We start from the raw sequence: 7292 nt of genomic DNA on the forward strand, positions 1-7292 counted from the left end.
GAAAATGTAGCATTTTAGTGTCAATAACAGTCTTAGTCAATAAGTTTATTGAAGTATACCTTCTGTTCAGCTAGCCTGACACGTTGCTCTCACACCTCGCCAGCAGTTTCATTAGCCTGCTCTTTAACTTTCCATGAGTATCTCAAGCAGGCCGTGATTCAGCTGAGCACCAGCAGCTCTGAGCACTGAACAATACAGACGCGCTGCCTCGGCTTGTAAAAGAAACCGCTTGCTCTCGTCTCAGTCACGAGCCAGCGCGCTGCTCTGGCATCATCTTAGTCAAAAGAATCACGCCTATTAGCCCCAAAATGGGGGAAAACCCACAACAGAGAAAGAATAACTAAAGAAGTTTGCATTGCGGGTTTTTTTTAACGTGGTTCCTTGCTGCTCTGACCACTTTTTCCCCGTGCCCAGCCCTAGGCGGGTGCCTCGGCTCAGGCCAGGACGGGCAGCGTGCCGGGGCTGTGCCAGTGCAGAAGCGTGTCGACTGCCACCCGCAGCCGGCCACGTCCCCCGAGGCCTGCGAGGTGCGGGGCTGCACCTGGTGCGCCACCGACGTGGCCAACGCTCCCTGGTGCTTCTTCCCCGAGGACAGTCCCTACGGCTACTCCCTGGGCGGCAACACCCAGCAGATGGCCAAAGGCTGGAGGTAAGCACGCGGGGCTCCTTCCCCGCTGCGGTCCGGCGCTGCTGGCGCAGCCACCCCGGGGGCGGCTCGCCGGAGACCTTCCCTGAGCCGCTTCGCTACCGCCTCGCGACGAGGAGGACAATGGACGTGCTTCCCTGCACGTAAGCCGCACAGAGCTGGGGTCCTGTGTTCGCACCACGGCGCCGGTGAGGAAACCAGGTGCTGGCATGGGGTGGGCCTCCATCTCGGGAGCTGTGTCCCGGGAGACCGTGAGGTCTCCTTGCTTCAGTAGCACCCGTTTTATCTATTGACGGCAAGGAGAGCCTGCGCTAACCTCAGAGACTGTTTCTCTCAATAAGTCAACGCCTTACTTTTAAAGAGCTGACGTGGAACAGGTGAGTTGCTCCCCCCGGCCCGTGCCAGGGTGGTCGCAGGCAGCGAGCAGTCGCGGTGGGCGCCAGCATGTTTCTGCTGCAGGGTGACACTGAACAAGCGCCAGGCCTTGTCCCTCTTTGGAAATGACATTTCCCCAGTCATCTTGGAAGTGGAGTTCCAGACAAGGGACGGGCTCCAGTTCAGGGTGAGTATTTTTGGGGGCAATCGTGCAACTGAAGCAACGCGTGCTGACAAATGAGCTAACCTGTCTCCTCCTTGCCTTGCTTTAGCTCTACAACCCCAACAGGCAGCGGTTTGAAGTCCCGCTCAAGATTGACTCCCCCGGGGTTACTGCTGATGAGGCCAGCTACGACGTGGAGTTTGCGGATGACTCCTCGCGCTTCAGGATCAAGAGGAAAAGCACCGGCACTGTGCTGTGAGTACCAGGTGTCATTCGCGTCGCTTTTCACAGAAATGAAGTGTGACGGGGCAAGGACTGTTTCCTCACACCCTATTGCTTGGGTCTGCGTGACACAGGCTCAAGCACAAACTCGATGTGGCATAAATACAGATTTATGTCTTGTCCCTGGAAAACACTCATTTTTAATAGAGTATGTGCCTGTATAACAGACAATTATCTGTGTGCACGTATGAAAAGCTATTCAGTGTGTCAAATAACTTTTGAGGCTACAATTTCACGGATTGGGATGCTGGTTGACTCAACTTGTGAAAGCACTGAGCTAAGATTTCTGAAATTTGGGGTGTTTAATATGTCAGAAATTGAGCACTAAATCTCCTGACAGTCTCTAAGAGGTAGGTCTAGGAAACTACAGCTCAAAGCCACAGAGGCCATAAGCCTCTAACTTCCACCTATTTCAGTGAATGGCTTTTGTGGGTCTAGTTTGTCACTCTGCAAAAATACCAGTTGTATTCTCAAGCTGGTACCATAAGTTTAAGTTCAGCAAAAGCTTCCCTCGCTAGCAAATGTCACCAGGTGTCAATTTTTCCATTTTCTTGACTTCTGCTAACGTACCTCTAGCACGTAATGCTACTTAGCAAGAGTGTCCCAGTCAAGGTGCGCTCCTGCTAGTTGCATTCGGAGATGCTACAGCGTGGCATTAGCAGCAGTCCCTGGCTGTCTGCGGTGACAAATGACAGTGTTACAGACCGCTCTGTGTTATTGCTGCTTGACTCAGGCGGGTGCAGGAGATGCACAGAACATAGAAATACATGTACCGTTCGCATCAGGCTGTGGTTGTGTCTATATTAGCATTTTAATTCAGATCAGCAGCACCTTTTGACATGAATCTCCTGATTATACCCACCTCTTGTGCATGGGCTGACCTTGAAATGATCCTGAGGAGCAAGAATTAGGTCCCTTCCATGTGACCTTACCGGGAGGTGTTCTCTGGGAGCACACGCAAAGTGATCTGGTTGCTAACAGGCTGCTTCAGAGCAAGCCCCTGATGTGTGTGGCCGCTGGGTCTGCAGCACTGGCTATGCCTGTCTTGCACCCCACCACTAGTGCAAGCACACTCCCAGAAGGTCATTGGGATCTGAGTGGTTCATTTTATGCATTAGAAAATCTAACCCCAAATCAAGAAATAAAAAAATCAGCTCAGATTTCCCCCCTCCCAAGAAACCTTTTGTTGAACAGACTCAAAATACAAGCATTATCTCTGTGAGCAGTGTCAGGGTGGCTTAACACATGTGATGCAAGTCAGACAATACAGCCTCTAGAATGGTTTAAGTCTGCAGATGGAACCAACACTCTAGGTTTTTAATTAGCTGCCCATCCTTTTAAATTAAAATCTTGTGTCATCTCTTTTTATACATGTCACAGTCAATTCTGTAAAGTTTTCTTTTTGTGGGCTATTGTAAATGAATGTATTATGCATTACCCCAATAACAAAAATAATTTAATTCTTAGTTAGACTTAACAGCTTTTTGAAAACAGTTAAAGGCCCAGTTTTCTTCTCTTTCTAATAAGAGATTTTTGTAAAGGCTTATTAATTGGAATGGTGATGTAAGCAGTGAATGCATGATGAGACACGGCGAGCGGCTAGCTCATGGCCCGTTGTGCTGGTTTTGGCTGGGGTAGAGTTAATTTCTTCATATTTTTATGATGTCTGTTCCTATTCAGCCCTCCTCATCTTCACCCAAACCCCAAGGGTTTAGCCTCGGTTAGTCAGGGCATCCTCAAACCTGGGACATCCCAGTTAAGGGAAGGGGCCTGCCGTGAAGCAGACGCAGGGTTTGACCCACTGGGCTGCCAAAGGTGCAACTCCAGCAAGAGGCAAGGGAGCACAAGCTGGTCCCTGCTGAGCAGATTTCCCGGAGGCACATTCGCTGGCCTGCCAGCAGCCTGGGGAAGCCTCCTCCGTACCCCCGGCAGTGGGGCACCCATTGTCCCCCCAAAATCTGCGCTCAGCAGCAGTGCAGGCGTGGGGTGCAGCAGCAATGTGCTGCAGAGCCCGGGGAGGTAGAGGGCAGTCTTGGTTAGTAGCATTGGCGCAGCACTCAGCAGCGATGCTCTGCTATCGAGCATCGCCGCTGGAAAAGCATATGCTGCCTCCGGGCAGGTAAAGGAGTTCTCTTGAAACCAAACTGACCCCCAAAAGAGGAAATTGCAGCTGAATATAATGTACAATTAATGGATTTTTATCCTGCAAACAGCGGCAGGGCTGCTACTAAAAGATTCTCAGCAGCAGAGACACAGGATTTTGCATATAGAAAGGGAAATTATATGTTCCCAGGAATTTTTGTTTCATGTGAAATGGCACAGCCGGTACTTATAGACTGAAGGATTCCATCCCGGCAGGGAGCTGTTCCTCTCACAGCTGAATCATATTTGGATTTAAATTCCCTGTGTGAGGAGCAAATATGGTCCCCTTTCATTTGCTTGCCTGTCCGTCCCTTCAGAGTGAGTGAATGCAGATGCTCAGAGATACCTCTGTGGATTGACTTAGAGGGATTTGCAACCTCCTTAGCCACCCGAAGAGCTGTGCAGATGGAAATCTTCTTTGAAAACAGGAAAGCAGGTTATATATCCTAGCCTAAAAGCCATGGGTGGCTGCATTTTCTTGACTGGGGAGGATGAACCCTCAGCAAGCAGTGTTACAGGAGCAGACCCACCAGTGGCATCTGGCACGTTAAGTAGATTTTCATGTTAGTTCAATCTGCCCAAAGGCAGGTTTGGAGGCGTGGGAGGTAGGTGTGAGCGTGCTCTGTGGCTGCAGCAAGGGCTCAGCAGGAACTGCTGCAGAGCATCTTCATCATTGCCTTGTCCCCTGTCCCTTTCCCAGGCGCAGTCTGCAGAGAAGGTGGTAAAACCCAAATCTTTTCTTTTGGGCTCCTTCCAGAGGTGGAAGCTGCTGCTCCAGGGCACCCAGCACACCTGGGGCCAGGCACCGAGCCGCACAGCTGGTGGCCTTTTTGGCTGTGCCAGGTTGGGGCAGGCTGTGGAGGCAAGCGTCCCTGAGAAACAGCCAAGCACGTAACACCTGGAGGGACTTCAGTCTCCTGTTTTAAGCCATGAATGGCTATGGCCTTGCTGTCTCAACAAACAGCTGAATCAATGATTAGTCTTCCTATGCACACAAATTTTGCACAGAACAGTTGATGTGGGCAAATAAAGCCTCTTCAACAGGTGCTGCAGTTGCACTGCCCAGGTGTGGGTGGATAATAGCTCATGTCTAAACCAAACCAGGTCTGGGTGCTCTCCTGGACCTTTCTAATGTGTCCAAGGAAGGCTTTCCCATTGTAAAGCAATCCCAAATCCTCAGAAATCTGTTGTACATGGTGCTCCCTATCCCTGACCAGCAGCTTCGCACTGCTGGATGATCCACGCCCCCAAAAAAGCCTAAATCCCTCACGATCCCCAGTGTACTCTGGCACAGCTGACAGTCCGGGGGCGGCGGGGGGGGGGAGCCGCCTGTCCCGAGCAGAAACATGGTAAGGGTTTGGATTGTTCTCTCAAAGTTCGCGCTTGTATTTCTTTCCCCTCCTTTCCGTGGTGCAGTCAATCCTGCTGTCAGTGTCTTTGTGTCACAGACTTTGTGGTGACGGGGTAGCTGACAGCAGGCTCCCATCCGCCTTCTTGATATAAAACCCCATCCTAGCTCTGCCACTTGTGTGCATGAAGTCTCTTCCTTGTGAGGAATGATTTAATACCAAGTTGGAGACGTCACAGGGGAGAGGCAGCAGAGACTTTGAGGTATTCCTGAACGTGCTTTACTGGTGTTTCTCCTGCTTGCTGCATGCAAGGAGCCTTTGCCGTAGCCAAGCTACCCAAGTGCTGGCTCAAGGAGGGCAGGACAAACTCAGGGCTCCATGTAATCTCAATAACAGGGGAGAGGAATGAATTATGTGAGGGGAGAGACATTAACAGCTGACTGCCAACCTCATGCAGAGCCAGGAGCAAGAATAAAAGGCCAACTTCTGCTACATTTTCAGCTTGCTCTGAGGTAATTAGGCGAAGGCTGCAGTTTTGCCTGCATGGGGTGAAAATGAGATGGGGTCATGCAGGGAAATGATCCAGGTGCTGCTGGGTGGTTCTGGGACCAGGAGCTCTTGGGCTGCCTCCTCTTCTCCTCGCAGTAATGCCTCTTGGCTTACTCCCTTTTACCTTTCTCCTTCTCTTCCACTCCTGTCCTTTTCTGTCCCATCCAGTCCTGCCTGCTCCTGCTCCTCTTCTTCACCCTCTCCCACACATCTGCTGTTTCAGTGGTGGCCAGGGAAGGTCCTTCCCCATGCCAGAAGCTCTCCAAAGCCGTGGGGGTGAAGAGGTGCCACCTCCACGTGTTCGCTGGTGAGGTGCCAAGGAGGTCAGATGAGACCCAGGGGCAGGCAGAGTCCCTGCTCCCATACAGATGGGGAAAACCAGAAACCAGCAGCTGATTTAAGTCTGTAAGTCTTAGATCTGAACCACCACAGGGACTGGGGCCTGGGTCTCCCACCTGGGACGTGAAGCTCCCAAACTACCAGCCTTGTGGGGCAATGGAGGCTGTGGGGAACCTCTCCCTGCTCCCATGATGCTTGGAACATACCTGTTTTGGCAAATCGGTGTGATCAGTGGCAAAATGTTTTGTCAAGAAATTTGTAATTGGCTTTAGTTTAATAAATCCTCACTCGATGCTATCCCAGCTGATCTTGCAGCTCTATGAGGGACCTGGCCCACTGTTGGCCAGGGTCCTACAGTAATACAAACAGGAGACAAAATATTGTGTTGTAATAAGGCAGGCGAGGGAGCAAAATGGAGCTTCTGAGTTTAGTGGCATACGCTCTCAGGTTGAGTACTGTTCTCCTTTCTGCTCCTGCCACTAACAGCAGCAACCACTGGAGGAGGTAGTGTCAAGTGTGAGCATGAAGGCTTCAAGAAAGCATAGATTTCCTCAGGAACAGAGAGTAAAAGGCCAGGAACTGTTTGCTTTAAGGCAGCGATAAATAACAAAGACATCCTCATTTTGCAGTTTGTGATTACTCTGTGGGACTCGTTGCCCCAGGGCAGTACTGACATGGGAGGCTTAGCAGGATACACATTCATGCATAATAAAAAAATCATCTGTAGGAAAAAACCCAACCAACCCAACTATTTTTGTCTCCATGTTTCACAACATAAGCTAATTCTATGAAAACAGCCAGAAACTTCCTCCATAAGCTAATTATTGCAAGACTGGCTCTGAGTGAGATCTTATGCCTTCTTCTGCTATATCTGGCTTGGGCCATTGCTGGAGACAGGCTGCAGAGGGATGGACTATTGATTTGATTCTCCACTTTAACAACTGTTCTCCAACTGACTTTTCCTTCATGATGTCATATGAATAATGGAAGGCAGAACATTTTTCCCAAGCCAGATAAGTGCTCCTTTCTCTCTAGTAAGAGTTTGGAATAACTTATTTGCTATCACACTTGGGAAGATACAGCACAAATAACTGAAATCTAATCAAGATTTTCCCTAATTTCCAAAAAGGCTGCTGCAGAGTTCAGCTGCCTTTTTTATTGGTTGTGGTAGTAAGCACAGATGCAACTTACTATGAAGACATTTTTACATAGGCAAGGCTATTAGAATGATTTATAACACTATTGTCTTGAACTGCAATTTTGCTGAAAGCAACAGGAGCAAATTGTGTGCATCATGGGTAGCTTGGGTTTGCTCCTACTTTGTAAGAGCCATTATTTTAGTCTTCTAATCATTAAGATTTATGTTATGTAGGCGAGAAGTGTTGTAGGTATATCACTTATCCAAGTGTTTTTCAGAACAAAATGAAGCATTATATATCCAGCCACT

This window comes from Accipiter gentilis, chromosome 11 (genome assembly GCF_929443795.1).
Source record: "Accipiter gentilis chromosome 11, bAccGen1.1, whole genome shotgun sequence".
NCBI lineage: Eukaryota > Metazoa > Chordata > Aves > Accipitriformes > Accipitridae > Astur > Astur gentilis.